This window comes from Phoca vitulina, unplaced genomic scaffold (assembly GCF_004348235.1).
Source record: "Phoca vitulina isolate PV1807 unplaced genomic scaffold, GSC_HSeal_1.0 scaffold29, whole genome shotgun sequence".
In the NCBI taxonomy this organism is placed as follows: Eukaryota; Metazoa; Chordata; class Mammalia; order Carnivora; family Phocidae; genus Phoca; species Phoca vitulina.
This window is the reverse complement of record NW_022589732.1, coordinates 14,447,553-14,464,366: the sequence shown is the minus strand read 5'-3', so window position 1 is coordinate 14,464,366 and position 16,814 is coordinate 14,447,553.

The window sequence follows — 16,814 nt, the reverse complement described above, 5'->3', positions numbered from 1 at the left end:
AAATATGGGAGAATGTGTGCCCCAGCCTCGGTTGCAGGAGGCATGCTCAGTGTGACAAAAGGCAAAACCCACGGTGTGTGCTGAGTGCCAGGCCAGGCGTGGAGAGTCAGAGCAAACATCCACTTAAAGGAAAAAGAACCACCCCAGAGAAGGGAGGGAGGATTCCACCTCTAAGGACTAGGTCCCTTTTCTAGAGTTCTCTTGGTGATGACATAGCAGTGGATGTCTTCTCAAACATGAAATGAATCACCAGCACCAGGGACTAGAGAGGTGTGATTTCAGGGGGCCAAGCTTTAGAGGTTTTTAAAGCAGTACTCACAGACACAGCATGTCAGAACAGGAGATGAAATGATAGGAGCTTTGTGCTGAGCTGGTCAGGTCACCCTTTACCCACATCATGGCAAGAAATCCTCTGGTAGCCGGTATGCACTGGGATTCTCTAGAATCAGAGATGTTGCCAGAGTAGACCTAACTGGGGCAATTGTTCTTGTGTCTGAGCTTAGGGTGCCAGGGGCAGTGACCCAGAGCAGAAAGAGGTGGCTCCTCAGCTGGAGGCCAAAAAAGAAAGGCTCACAGTCCAATTCAACCCCTAACTCCAGCTCCATGGCTAAGCCCCTCCGTCCTTTAACCCGCACCTCCTAAGGACTCCACATGCCCTCTTACAAACTCTCTTCCCTTTCAGGGCTGTCCTTGTGTTTTGTTTTGTTTTGTTTTAATTTAAAAAATCTTTTATTATTTTTATTTTAAAAATGTGTTTGTTGAAAAATATCAAACAATAGAGAAATATAACAATAACTGCTCCCATTCATGGAGTATTTTCTTTGCATGAGACACCATATGAAAGCACTTAATGTGAATCATTTTACTCAGGTAGGTTTATTATCATCCCCATTTACAGATAATAAGATGAAAGTTCATACAGGTGAAGTAATTGCCCAAAGTCATATAGCCAGCACACAGCAAAGTTGAGATTTGAACCCAAGTGCTTGCTTTCAAACAGCAAACACCTTCATATAACCAAAACCTAAATGAAGAAACAGAATGTCACTAGCACACCAGAAGCCTTCCCTTGACCCCTTCCTGTCACTAGTCTCTCAAGGGTAATTCCTATTCATAAATTAAAAACATAGATTAATTTTTTCCTGTTTTTGAACTTGACATAAATGGAATTATAAATATGTATCCTTTTCTGTCTTCTTCCACTTCACATTATATATGTGATATTCACCCTAACTATAGTATGTAGTTATAGACTATTTTTTCCCATTGCTGTGTAAGACTCCATTATATGAATTCACCATGATTTATTTATCCCTTCTATTGTTGGTGGACATTTGAATTGTTTCTGGCTTTTAGCTATTATAAATAATGGCACTATGAGCATTCTTGTACATATCTTTTAGTGAACATACGTTTTTCTAGAAATGTAATTGCTTATCATAAGGTATGCATAAGTTTGACTTCGATAGATATTATCAGATATTTTTCCAAGGTGGTTGTAACCAATTTACACTCCCACTAGCAATGTGTGAGAGTTCCAGTTGCTCCATATCCTCACCAACATGTAGTGTTGTCGGTCTTTTTTATTTTAGCCATTCTGGTGTGATGTGTAGGGATATCCTATTGTGTTTTTAATTTGCATTGTCCTGCTGATTAGTGAATTGAGTATTTTTTCATGTATTTATTAGCCATTTGGATATTCTAGGGACTTCTTAAAGTTTTGTTTTTCCCGGTTACTAAAGTAATATCTGCTAATTGAAGAAGGTTTGGCAAATACAGAAAGGAATCATGATGGCTTTGTACTATGTCAACTTAGCTAACCTAGAACTATGTTTTTCAGAATTTTTTTTCCTTGTCTGGTTCTGGGCTAGAGTTGGCCACAAGAAAATTTGCATAAAACTTGAAGGGCAGACGTGAAGCGGTCACGTTTATGCTCAGAAGGTCTGTATGGAGGCAGGCGCTGCTGCAACTCACACGCGTTGTCTTAGATCTGCTGGCTCACCCCGTCGGCATGGGAGGGCAGTTGGACCCACACTTCCCACCAGATCTCGTCCTTCAACTTGTTCAACTCTTGGGTCAAATGTGTGTTTAGCTCCATGCCAAAGGACCCAGCTCCTTTGCAGGTCCCTGACATCACTGAAGGTGGAGGTTGTGAAGGCAGTGAGACACTGATGCAGGATCCACGTCACCCTTGTGGGTGTCACATTTTTCTTGCAATTTCCAGTTTGCCCTCACTCCCCCATATTTCATGTCTCTTTATTCTTCCTGACTACCTACCCTCCTGATTTCAGATCCAGCACCAAAAACATAAGCAGCAAGTGCACACAAGCTGTTTAACCAGCTCCCACAATCGCATAAAATCAAATCCCTATAATAAACCCCTGACTCTGTGTCATTCTTAGAGGTTCTGCATCTCTAATTAACCCCTGATATAGGCTTTGAGAAGAAATCAACTTTACCTGTAATCACACACCCAGAGTGGACCACGGTCAACAGCTCAGTGTGTATTTTTCCTGCCTGGAGTATTTTCACTGAAGAGAATGAGCTCTGGAAAGGTTAGGGGCTGCTCATTGCTCGACTGGCAAGGTGGCAGAGCCGAGCAGTCAGAGAGCTGGTTTCATCCCTGCCAAGGTGTCGTTGCTTCCACTGTGTCTCAGAATCCCTGCGTGACCCTATGCTCCTCCATCTTTCCTGGGGCCCTCTAGCTCTGAGCACGAGCTCTGTGCCTGGGAGAGCAGCTTTTGAACACATCTTCCTGGGCTTTGCAGCCACCTGCTCTTACAGCTTCCCCATTTTGTTCTGACCAAATTATAGGAGTTCCACCTTTCTGTTCCTCTTCAGAAAAAGAACAGTCTTTTAAAAACTAGAGTCATGCTGTGTCATCTACATCCGGAGGACCCACTGAGAAGTGACGGCCACCAGGGGGCCAGGAAGAGTCCTAAGGCCTCCCCCTCTCCACAAACCCAGCTCGCGTGAAGTCATTTAGAGATGGAGTCCTTTGATTTAAGCATTACTGTCTCGAGAGTTCTCTTTTAAAATATAAGTGCTCCTGAGAGAGGCAACACATGAAATCCATAATTCTTCAGAATGAATTTCCCAGATGTTGTGGTAAGTGACATCGCCTCATGAAAGCTTTGGTAGAGAACAGGCTGGGCAGGAGACGGCCGGTGGAAGGTGAAGCCAACGACAAAGTGCCTACTATGCAATTTGGCCAAGAGCCTCCTGGACCCTGAGTTTTACAAAAACAGGGGTCAACAGCGCTTTTCTGCTCAAACCTGAGACTTGGGCCTGGGCTCTGCTCCTCAGCTGGAGGGTGGACCCACTAAGACAGATTTGCTTCCCTTAGAAGAACAGAACCAGAGGGAAGCATCCGGAGATGGAGTGCAATAAAGAAACTGGGGACACATACGTCCCCAGCGTGTCAATTCTGCCTGGCTGGTTTCTTGAAGAAGAACAAAAAGTGGATGTTGTAGTTAAGGTTTCTTGCTTTGCTTACTTTCCTCTTCCAACAGCCATCCCTCCTATGGGCCTCATTCCTGGTTTGTTCCTATCACTGCCCCCCAAGTAGAGGGGACAGTTACCCCACAGGTTGGCTGCTGAGCTGGGAGCCCCAGGGAGGCAGGGAGGCCACAGCCTGAAGCACAGGAATGCCCAGGGGTAACATTATCCTGCCAGAGCTAAACAAGGAACTGAGTGTTTAGAATAACTTCAAGAAAGTCGTGGGTGTTTCCTCTGTCAGAGAAACAAGAAACCACAGTGAGATAATGGATAGCTATATTCAGTCACAGATTATCAGCTGCCATTGCTACTTCCTGTTCAGAATTCGATGAAACTTCTTTCTAGTCACTGGAGCCTCATGGATTCTGCAAGTGACAGCATTTAGTGAAGTGGGGCTTGGGAGCACTGCTAACCAGAGGTGGAACTGGGGTTTTTGTGGCGGTGGGAGAGTGAGTCTTCAGGGGCCTGTTCCTGGTAGGAACAGTAGGAGGTACGTGAGGGACCAACAGTGAGAATAATTTTTGCCAAACTCTTGGGATTTTTCAGGTTTTTAGACTTAGAGATTTTTGTGCACTATCTCATTTGACTCTTGTTTTTTAAAGACTTTATTTTTAAGTACTCTCGACACCCAACATGGGGTTCGAACTCACAACCCCAAGATCAAGAGTCACATGCTCCACCAACTGAGCCAGCCAGGCACCCATCATTTGACTCTTAAAACAAGTGCTATGCAAAAGACAAGTGTTGGTGAGGATGCAGAGAACCTGGAACCCTTGTACACTGTTGGCAGGAATGCAAAATGGTGTAGCCACCTTGAAAAGCAGTGTGGAGGTTCTTCAAAATATTGCAAATAGAATTAACCCACAACTATATGGTCAACTAATCTTCAACAAAGCAGGAAAGAATATCCAATGGGAAGAAGACAGTCTCTTCAACAAATGGTGTTGGGAAAACTGGACGACACCATAAAAAAGAACAAAGCTGAACCACCTTCTTACATCAAACACAAAATTAAGTCAAAATGGATTAAAGACCTAAGTGTGAGCCCCAAAACCATAAAAATCCTAGAGGAGAACACAGGCAGTAACCTCTTAGGCATGGCTGTAGCAACTTCCTTCTAGATATGTCTCCTGAGGCAAAGGAAACAAAAGCAAAAATAAACTATTGGGACTTCATCACAATAAAAATCTTCTGCACAGCGAAGGAAACAATCAACAAAACTAAAAGGCAACCTACTGAATGGGAGAAGATATTTGCAAATGACATATCTGATAAAGGATTAGTATCCAAAATATATAAAGAACTTATCAAACTAAACGCCCAAAAAATGAATAATCCAACTAAAAAAATGTGCAGAAGACATGAATAGACGTTTGAAAAGATGCTCAACATCACTTATCATCAGGGAAATGCAAATCAAAACTACAGTGAGATATCACCTCACACCTGTCAGAATGGCTAAAATTAACAACACAGGAAACAACAGATGTAGGTAAGGATGCGGAGAAAGGGGAACCCTCTTACACTGTTGGTGGGAATGCAAACTGGTGCAGCCACTCTGGAAAACAGTATGGAGTTTCCTCAAAAAGTTAAAAAATAGGGGGAGATGAACCATGAGAGACGATGGACTCTGAAAAACAAACTGAGGGTTCTAGAGGGGACGGGGGGTGGGAGGATGGTTTAGCCTGGTGATGGATATTAAAGAGGGCACGTTCTGCATGGAGCACTGGGTGTTATGCACAAACAATGAATCATGGAACACTACATCTAAAACGAATGATGTAATGTATGGTGATTAACATAACAATAAAAATTTTTTTAAATGCTTAATTAAAAAAAAAAAGTTAAAAAATAGAACTACCCTATGATCCAGCAATTGCACTACTAGGTATTTACCCAAAGAATACAAAAATATTAATTCAAAAAAATACTGGGGCACTTGGGTGGCTCAGTTGGTTAAGCGTCCCACTCTTGATCTCAGCTCAGGTCTTAATCTCAGGGTTGTGAGTTCAAGCCCCATGTTTTAAAAAGGGGGGGAGATACAAGCACCCTGAGGTTTATAGCAGCATTATCTACAATAGCCAAATTATGGAAACAGCCCAAGTGTCCATCAAGATAAAGATGTGGAGGGGTGCCTGGGTGGCTCAGTTGGTTAAGCGTCTGCCTTCTGCTCAGGTCATGACCTCAGAGTCCTGGGATCAAGCCCCACGTTGGGCTCCCTTAAAGCAGGGAATGTGCTTCTGCTTCTCCCTCTGCCTCTCCCCGCTCTGGTGCTCTCAATCTCTCTCTCTCTCTCACTCCCTCTCTCTCTCAAATAAATAAATAAAGTCTTTTATTTTTTTTTTTTTTTAAGATTTTTATTATTTACTTGACAGAGAGAGAGACAGAGAAAGCAAGAATACAAGCAGGGGGAGTGGGAGAGGGAGAAGCAGGCTTCCCACAGAGCAGGGAGCCCGATGCGGGGCTCGATCCCAGGACCCTGGAATCATGACCTGAGCTGAAGGCAGACGCTTAATGACTGAGCCACCCAGGCGCCCCAATAAAGTCTTTTAAAAAAAGAAATAAAAGATGTGGCGTGCGCACACACACACACACGCGCGCGCGCGCGCAAAGTGGAATATTACTCAGCCATAAAAAAGAATGAAATCTTGCCATTTGAAATGACATGAATGAAGCTACAGAGTATTATGCTAAGCGAAATAAGTCAGAGAAAGGCAAATACCATCTGATTTCACTCATATGTGAAATTTAAGAAACAAAACAAATGAGCAAAGGGAAAAAGAGAGAGAGAGGCAAACCAAGAAACAGATTCTTAACTATTGAGAACAAACTGATGGTTACCAGAGGGGAGGTGGGTGGAGGGATGGGTGAAATAGGTGATGCGGATTAAGGCATGCACTTGTTGTGATGACACTGGGTGTGGTATAGAATTGATGAATCACTATATTGTACACCTGAAACTAATATTACACTGTATGTTAACTAACTGGAATTTAAATAAAAACTTTTAAAAATTGAAAATAGAACTAATGTGCCATCCAGCAATCCCACTTCTGGGTATTTATCCAAAAGAATTGAAATCAGGATCAGGATCACAAATCAGTATTTCTATGTCCACTGCACCACTATTCACAATAGTCAAGATGTGGAAACAACTTAAATGTCTACTGAAGAATGAATGGATAAAGAAAATGTAGGGGCACCTGCGTGGTGTAGTTGGTTAAGCATCTGCTCTTGGTTTCAGCTCAGGTGGTGATCTCGGGGTCCTGGGATTGAGCCCCATGTGGGGTTCTGTGCTCAGTGTGGAGTCTGCTTGGGACCCTCTCTCTCCTCTCCTTCTTCCCATTAACCCCCCCACTCACCCACATGTGCGCTCTTTCTCTCTAAAATAAATAAATCGTTAAAAAAAGGAAAGAAAATGTATATATACATACAATGGAATATTATTCAGCCTTTAAAAATAAGGAGACCCTAAAAATATATGACAGCATGGTTGACCTTAAGGACATAATGCTAAGTGAATAAGCCAGCCACAGGACAAATACTGTATGACTGTACTTATATGAGGTATCAAAAATAGTCAAACTCATAGAAGTAGAAAACAGAACAGTGGTTGCCAAGGTCAAGCTGGGGAGTTGCTAATTAACAGGTTTAAAGCTTCAGTAATGCAAAATGAGTAAGTTCTAGAGATCTGTACAACATTGTGCCTATAGTTAACAATATTGTGTTGTACACTTAAAAATCTGTTAAGAACAGCTATCATGTTAAATATTCTTACCACATAAAATAAAAATACAAATTTAATTTAAAAACCACCCTATGAGGGTGACTGGGTGGCTCAGTTGGTTAAGCGTCTGCCTTCAGTTCAGGTCATGATCCCAGGTTCCTGGGATTGAGTCCCACATCGGGCTCCCTGCTCAGCGGGGAGTCTGCTTCTCCCTCTCCTTCTGCCCCTCCCCATGCTCATGTTCTCTCTCGCTCTCTCGCTCTCAAATAAATAAATAAAATCTTTAAAAAAAAAACCCTATGAGAACGGTACTACTATTACCCCCATTTTATAGATGAGACAAGAGGATCATAAATGTTAAAGTAATTTGCCCAGGGGTCACAGTGGTAGAACTGGGAACTAGAATCAAGACTTGCTTTTCTCTTTCTCTCTCTCAGTACTTTATTGAACTATCACTTACATACACTTAATATGTATATACCCATGTAGCCACCACCCAGATTAAAATTAGAGCATTTATATCATTCTGAAAAGCTCCCCAGCAAGTACCCACTCCCCTAACTTCCAAGGTAACCAATATTCTGACTTCCATCCTCAGAGATTCATTTGACCTATTCTTGAACTTCATAGGAATGAAATCATACTCTTCTATCTGGCTTCTTTGTTCAGGATAGTGTGTCTAGGATTTGTCCATATTATCATATATATCAGCAGTTTATTACTTTTTATTGCTGAACAGTATTTGATTTTATGAATATACCACCCAATTTACTTATCCATCCTCTTGTTGATGAATATTTAGGTTGTTCCCAGTTTTAGGCCTTTCTGAATAACAGTACCATGAATATTTTTCATAGGTAAGAAGTTTTACTTTATTAAGTCCTGCCAACCAGTCTGGTTGCTCCTCATCTCTGCCCACACATGGCATTGTTGGTCTTTTCATTTTAGCCACTAGGATGAGTGTGACAGTCAGCTCTTTCCGATTCCAAAGCCTGCGTGACATCATAAAGCTCTGGACCTGAGCTCCTGCTACATTCAAGGCTCTCTGTCTTGGGTGGGAACAAGTGGCCTAAGTACCACTTACATGCTGGCAACAAGAATGGCAAGTGGCTTTCCAGAACAGCTGGGTGCCAGGAGATCTGCCTGCTCTATCATTTCTGAGGCGTGCCCATCAAATTCAAGATTGAGTGTGTGCATGTCATTCTCTAGGAAAAGCTCTCTTAGAGAAAGCTCTCCTGCGGCTTCTGGGACGAGGCTGTGGCCGGTGTGGTCAGAGCCTACTGGGAGGTTGGGCCTGTTCTTCGCTGCTGACAACTTGGAGTGGTTCAAGCCAGAACATCAGAAGGTTCTCAAGGATGTCCTGGCCCAGGAAGCACTGTAGCCTGAAGCATAAGAACTCTAGAACTATTTTGTAGCTTGACCTTATCCCCCAGTGTGGCCTTGGGCAAGTTATTTAACCTTCTGTGACTCAGTCCTGTAAACTATTAAATGGTGCAATAATACTGCCCTGTATCTCACACGAGGTTCTTCAAGGGCTTCTTACTGTTCTTAGAGGGTCTGTTTTTCCAGCCCATCTTTCCCGAATGTCCCATATGCTTCTACCACACTGACCTATTTAATGTTCACAAGCAAGATATCTTCTTTCACTCTTCGACATTTTTATAAAAGCTGCTATTATACAGGATATTCCCTTTCTCTGGAATACCCTTTCCCACCTGGTCCAACTGGCAAACTTCTCTTCATTCTCCAACACTCAGCATAAGAAACACCTCCTCTGTGAAGCCTTCCCTGGGCATTCCTTGACTTTTCTGGCAGATGGGTGGCCCCATAACACTTGGTGTTACACACCCACTCCTATCACATGGTTTTCTTGTGAGTCTTCCCCATCAGACTGTGAGTTCCTTAAGAGGAAAAACTCCTAGCCCTGTGTCAGGCTGAGAGCAGTTACTTAATAAACATTTACTGAATTAATGAGTAAATCTTGAAAGAAAAGGGAATATGGAAATAATTTTTTAAAAAGGAAATTAAGCCTTCACTATTGTCTTCATTTGTAAAAATAAATTATGCATATTATAAAATATTCAAGCAAGAGAAGTAAAGGTTTCCCTTAATCCACCCCACATCCAGGGACAACCCTATCAGCAATTTGCTTTCAGACCTTTTTCTATACTTATACAACTTATACAGAAGACTGTACTATATGTGTTGCTTTTTTCACTTAATAGCTCATGGACAACTTTCTATATCAATAAATATATATCGACCGCGTTCTTTCTGATGCTTGCATAGTATTCCTTTGAATGATGTACCATGATTTAGATGTTTTCTAACCCTCTGTTGATACAATATATCCATCCAAAAAATACTTATGGAGCACCAATAGAAAAAATTAAATATCAGTGTAGAACTCACTCTGACAGGTTTATCCCAGGATGCTGTGGGAGCCCAGAGGGGACACAGAGACTGGGAACCCTGTATCTGATGGCACCAACAGCATGAAGGGTGGGACAGAAAGTGTGAATCCAAAAGGCCAGCTGCCCAGCACTCTCCCTCTCATCCAGGCCTTGCATCTCATTGGCTAGAACAAGAGAGGATCCAGGACCCCCAGAAGGAGCTTCCAGAACATGAGCTGAATGGAGCAAGCATAGTTTGCTTTAGATGAACAAATTGATTCTGCAGAAACAGGAAATTTCTCTCATACTTTAAGTCCTAAAATAGAAGAAACATGCTGGGATGCACAGGGACTTAGGGAATTTGGTTAACATCGTGAAGTAAAGTTGACATGCATTTTGAATCTGACAATCTCATCGTGAGCTGTTCCTCACTTCTCAGAAAGGCTTTTATTGAAAATCAAGCAATGGCAACAATCAAGGAATGTTCACATAGTAGTAGAATGGGGTAAGAGAACACTTCTAAGTATTGCTGGTCTCAAAGATGCAGGAAATGGAACCCTTCATGCTCCGTTGGGGAGACTATAAATCAGGCAGCCTAGAGAGCCAAGTGTGGCCTGGTCCAGCCTTCCTCTTCAGCCTTGACTCCAGATTTTCTCCCTGACACTGGCCCTGGTGTTCCTCCCAACTCAGCACACTGTCCACCTGAGGGCCTCTACACAGGCCTTCCTTGTCTGGAAAGCTTCCTCTTCCCTGTCTTCCTCCAGACCCCCGGTCTCTCCAGTCTTCCTAGTCATCCTTGAATTCTCAGCTTCAGGGAGGCTGTCTCTAAACCCTAGTATCAATTAGGTTCCTCTGTCTACATTCTCTGACAACCCTGTTCTTTTTCTTCAAAGAAGTTACCACAGTCACCATAATATATTGATTCATGTGATTATTTGTTGAGTGATAATGTTTGTTTAGTGATGCAGGATGAGCCTGTGTTGGTTTGCTCCTAGCTGAATTCCTAAGGTCTCATAAAAGTCTGACACAAAAATCATACCCAATATATGTGTGTTGAATAAATGAATGCTTTTAGAGGGTGGTCTCTATCAACTGTAAATGTGATACTGTGTGATTCAGCCATCCTACTGAAAGAATCTATCCTGTGGAAATAGCAAGACGGCACTAAGACATAGATGTAAGTGTCCCTGGGGATGCTTCATCTCTATTAGCAGAGGTTCAGAAAATGCCTCATACGGTACATCATACAATGGAATACTACGTAACCATTCAAAGGAATGATATATATATATATATATATATTAATTACTGAATTACTGGTATGAAAAATGTCCAAGGAGGGATGATTAAGTAGAGCACAAAGGATTTTTAAGGCAGTGAAATTACTCTGTATGGTACAAAAATGATGGATACATGTCATTATGTATTTGTCGCAACCCATGGAATGTGCAACACCAGGAGTGAACCCCAACGTAAACTCTGGGCTTTGGGTGATAACGGTGTTTCAACGTAGGTTCATTGATTATAACAAATATACCACTCTGGTGGGGGATGTTGACAGTGGGGAAGGCTGTATGTGGATGGGTGTAGGGAGTATATGGGAAATCTTTGTGCCTTCCACTTGGTTTTGCTGTGAGCTTAAAAATATTCTTTTTAAAAGTCTATTTTTTAAAAAGAAGTCCTTAGGCCATATATGTGGGTTTCTACCTTTTCATTTGCACATTTGTTTTCTGAATTTGTTACACTGCACATATTTATTAACTACCTTCAAAATGAAGTAATACTAGGGGCACCTGGGTTGCTCAGTGCTTAAGCATCTGCCTTCGGCTCAGGTCATGATCGCAGGGTCCTAGAATCGAGCCCCACATCGGGCTCCCTGCTCAGCTGGGAGCCTGCTTCTCCCTCTCCCTCTGCATGCTGCTAGCCCGGCTTGTGCTCTCTTTCTCTCTCAAATAAGTAAATAAAATAAAAAAATAAAAAAAAAGAAATACTAAAGATCAAAAAGAAAGGAAGAATACTGTCAGTCTGCATACACAGTCCATACTACACGATTGCGTACATGCGCAGTAACAAGCAGACGTGCAAACAGGCTCAGAGCTCTCTAACCAATAATAGTATCCAAGCTTTTCCCTGAACATCTACAGGGCCATGCATTTTCATTCAGTGTAGACCTTGGAGAGGGAGAGGAAAGCTGCTCAACTCCAGGAGATTTGATCAAACCTGGTCCTGGGAGAGGATGAACCTGGGACCCGGTGGAGGTTGGAATCTGTAAAAGACATCCAAGGAGGTGTCTTCTGAGCCTGGCACCCTGTTCTTTCAAGTAGGCCCAAATGAGGTTTTATTTTTCTTACAATTATAACATTTACATATTTTTTAAAGATTTATTTACTTATTTGAGAGAGAGAGCAGGGAGGGGGTGTGGGAGGGAGGGGCAGAGGGAGAGGGAGAATATCCCAAGCAGACTCCGAGCTAAGCTCAGAGCCCAATGTGGGGCTCAATCTCACGACCCTGAGATCATGACCTGAGCTGAAATCAAGAGTCAGACGCTTAACCGACTGAGTCACCCACGTGCCCCAACATTTACGTATTTTTATTGTGAAATTTAGACAATTCAAAAAAGTACAAAGAAAAGAACCAATAACCTATAGCTCCACATCCTAGTAATAATATGACCTAGAGATAAAAACACTTTGGGGTAAATTCTTCTAAACTTAAAAATTCGTAAACTTATAAACACATATGTATGCAAATATCATATACAACACATACCTGATTGATATATTTCTCTATTCTCACTTCTTTTTATATGCCTTTGCACTGAAGCTTTCATTTTTTTAAAGAAACATTTTATTTTGGAATAATCTTAGATTTACAGAAAAGTTGCAAAGATAGTTCTTGTATAACCTTCACCCATTGATCATCAAAACTAAGAAATTAACATCGGTATAGTATTATAGTATACTAAATTTAGACACTATTCAGATTTTACCAGTTTTTCTACTTTTGCCCTTTTTCTGTTCCAGGATACCACACTGCATTGAAACAAATAAGTTTTCACAAATTTCACCTGCTTCTTAAGTTGCTACTGTATGTAGCACTAACATGGGTTCAGAGTGTCCTCCATTTTTCTATCTCCTTGCTTTCAGGCCAAACATTTACTTTTCTTATGTGCTTCTCCATAGACTGCCTTTGGGAACCCCATAGACATGAGGTCTCCCTAAAGACTCCTTTGGTCAGACAAATCCTGCTCACTGCCCTTTCTCTGAGTAGGGTAATTCCAGCCAGGAGGTTTGCCTGTCAGGAGGCATCTCACCCGGGGCCTGGATTGGATCCATTGTGTTCTGGCTTCCCTCATTGTGGATCTTCCCTATGCTTTCCATTGTAATTCCAACACCATAACTTCCCTGAGCGTGTCACCTAGGACCCATAAGCCTTTACTTGCTTTCTCACTCATACAACTCCTATGTCACTTTTAAATGATTCCAAGGGTGCCTGGGTGGCTCAGTTGGTTAAGTGACCGACTCTTGGTTTCGGCTCAAGTCATGATCTCAGGGTCGTGAGATGGAACCCCTCGCTGGGCTCCATGCTGGGGGGTGAAGCCTGCTTAAGGTTCTCTCCCTCTCCCTCTGTCCCTCCTTAAAAAAATAAACTAAAATAAAATAAAATAAAATGCCTCCAAGATGCCTGAAACATTTTGTGATGACCTTTATGGGTCTTCCTTTGAAATGTCTATCGAATTTTATATAGCTGCCGAACTATTCCAATCATTAAGGGAGGCTCCAGATGCCCTTATTACTGACCAACTTCAGGGGGATAACTTTTTTTGTCTCTGGTACAGAAAGTTGGACAAATCTCTTCAGTTCATTGTACATTATTTCATCATAAGTGGGTGCCTTCTTTTCTTTTCTTCCCCATTCATCCCCTACACACTCATCCTTCTCCTCACCTCATAAGAGACACTCACTATAATGAACTTAATACATGTCCTTGGGGGGGGGGGGGCGCCTGGATGGCTCTGTCAGTTAAACGGCCAACACTTGATTTTGGCTCAAGTCATGATGTCAGGGTCGTGGGATGGAGCCCTCTCTCCCTCTGCCCCTCCCCCCTCTCTAAAATAAATCTTTAAAAAAAAAGAAAGTTACAAATCATATGTAATTCTTTTTAAAAAAAGATTTTATTTATTCACTTGAGAGAGAGCAGGAGCAGAGAGAGAAGCAGACTCCCCACAGAGCAGGGAGCCCAACGCAGGGCTCGATCCAGGACCTGAGCCAAAGGCAGACCAACTGAGCCATCCAAGCACCCCTGTAATTCTTCAAAAAAAAAAAAAAGAAAATTGTTATTAAAAATATACATGTCCGGGGCACCTGGGTGGCTCAGTTGGTTAAGCATCTGCCTTCAGCTCAGGTCATGATCCCAGGGTCCTGGGATTGAGCTCCACTTCGGGCTCCCTGCTCAGCGGGGAGCCTGGTTCTCCCTCTCCCTTTGTCTGCCTCTCTGCCTACTTGTGCTCTCTCTCTGTCAAATAAATAAAATCTTTTAAAAAATTTAAAAAATATATACATGTCCTCCGGTATATAGGCACTCTTAAAAGATACATAGTGTTCTTTTTTGGATAGATGTGATATTAGCCTACATAAATGGTATTATACCATAAATTTTAGTGTATTTCTTCCTTACATGACATATATTTTTAATATTGTTGTGTGGCTCTAAGTACATTTGGTTCATTACATCTGACTGCTGCAGAGTACTGCAAAATGGGCATCCACACATTTCACTTCACCATTTCTCCAGTGACGAACACGGAGATTGCCTCTGCATACAATCCTCTAACAAATATGCTTGTTTACCTTCCATTAGGGCCATGTTTGTGAGGTTTTTTCCCAGGGCAGTATACCCAGGAGTGGGATTGCTGGCTTTTTGGGTATAGCATATTTAAATTCATGAAATAGAGTCAGATGCCTTCTAGAATGGTTCTACAAGTTTATACTCCACTCCCCCCCCACCATGGTTCCCTTTTTCCCACATCCTTGCCAACACTTGTTAGGTAACATATGACTTGTCTAACTTCTGCTAATCTAAGGAACACAAAGTGATATCATGTTTTAATTTCCATTGCTCAGAATGCTCCTAAGGGTGAACATCTCTTCACACACTGGCGAGCCATTCTGATTTCCCTTCTGCGATTTCCTGATCTATCAATTGTTCACTTTTCCATTGAGTTTCTGGTCTTCTTCTTGTTGATCTGTGGGTTTCCTATACATTCCAGATAGTAATCCTGAGTCTGAGCAAACGTGATTTCCTAAACAGACTGCTCTAGAAATGGGCTTTTTCAACTGTTACAAATATACCTCCCCTCTTTACTGTCCATTGATAAAAAACCAGCCACCTGACTGTGGTGGAGCCATAGTCTCCGGCCTGTGAACTCCACAGTCATGACAAGGGTCTGTGCAGTGAGCAGCCAGGGCCGACCTGGGCGTATGAGTAGAGGCGGGCGTGACTTCAGGGGCCGCTGAGCCGGTCACCTGACCCCGGGTAGTAGACAAAATGAGAAAGAGGACAGAATTGGGGGCAGGCGCTTCCACTGTCAACTTAATGGCCCCAAACTTCACCCGTAAGTGTTCTCAGTCCATGTGAAACTAGGCTGTTTTCTCTGTAAAGTTGCCATCTGCAATATTGGGTGAGAAACAGGGTGAAGGGGGGGAAAGCAAGCTGTGGTGACAGGAACTGCTCTATTCAGCATGACTACAACCTCCGTCTGGCTGAAGTGAGCCTTCGCTAGACCGAAAAGGCTCTATTTCTCAACAACCTGATACCCGCCTCTGTCACTAGTCATGGCAGCTGCAGCAAGCTGGGGGCTCCCGTGTGTTATTTTTATCCTAAATACTCACTGGATCCCACTTGGTCACAGGATGTGGAAAGAAGGGCTTGGGGGCCTGAATGCTTCCCTCTACTTCACGTGGGCAAGAAGAAGCATTTTTATTAAGTGGCTGGGTAAGGCTCCCGCACACCCTCAGAACAAGGTTCTTCAGTAAAAGCCGGATCGGAGAACTCAGCTGTGGTCCAGAGGCCTCGGCAAGCCTTCCTGTTCCCTCTCTCTGAATCAGAGTTCATGACCCAACCATCTGCACGGTGGAGGTCTGCCCTTCTCAGAGAGGCCAGGCCCTTCATGGTCCATATGGAGGCAGGGATCAGAAGAGAAGAAATTGAGTCATTCCCACCCAGCAACAGACCATTTCTCTCCCTGGGTTAAGCCATCTTGCTCTCACACCTGGACTTGCCTCCCTTCCCCAGCACCACTGTCAGAACGATTTCTAAAACCCAGAGAGTGCCATAAACAGCCTGGGCTTCAAATACAGACCTGACATGTGGGGCTTATGTATCAGGCCATCCCACCCAGCCTTTCCTCCGAGCCAGAGTTCTGGGCGCCACCCCATCCGTGGCCGCTTTCACCCCCCCAGCCCAGCAGAGGCCGCTAGAGGAATGCGGATGGAGCCAGAGTTGGCTGGAGCAGGGAAGAAAGGGCTCCCAACAGGGCCTAGGGGCTCGCGTGATAGTCTATCCTTCAGAAGCTCTTAGTCCAAGCACCCAGCTGGGACAGCACTCTGAGCCTCCTGCTTGGAGCTCCCCTCATCCCTCTCAGAAGTGAAGATAGGGCCAGAGTACTTCCATTTTATTATTTTTAAAAATATGTTTACTATTTCCATTTTTATGGCTCCTGATATGTTTTTTTTTTAATTTTATTTTTTTAAAGATTTTATTTATTTATTTGAGAGAGAGAGAATGAGAGACAGAGAGCATGAGAGGGAGGAGGGTCAGAGGGAGAAGCAGACTCCCAGCCGAGCAAGGAGCCCGATGCGGAACTCAATCCCGGAACTCCAGGATCATGACCTGAGCCGAAGGCAGTCGCTTAACCAACTGAACCACCCAGGCGCCCCCGATATGTTTTTTTAATGTCCCCCCCAAATTACTAAAATTGTGGTTTATTTCAAATGTTTATACTTAGCAAATTAAACCTTGTGATACTCCCCCCCCCCACCCCCACACACATACTGCAACATAATGGTACCATTCACAAGCTGCGTGAAAACAATTCACAGCACACTGCAGTGGCCATGGTCTGGTAATGGGACATGTTGGGGATGCATGTTTTCTGTTGATCCCAGTGAGTGAGAGTGAGTGCAGCTCTGTGATGG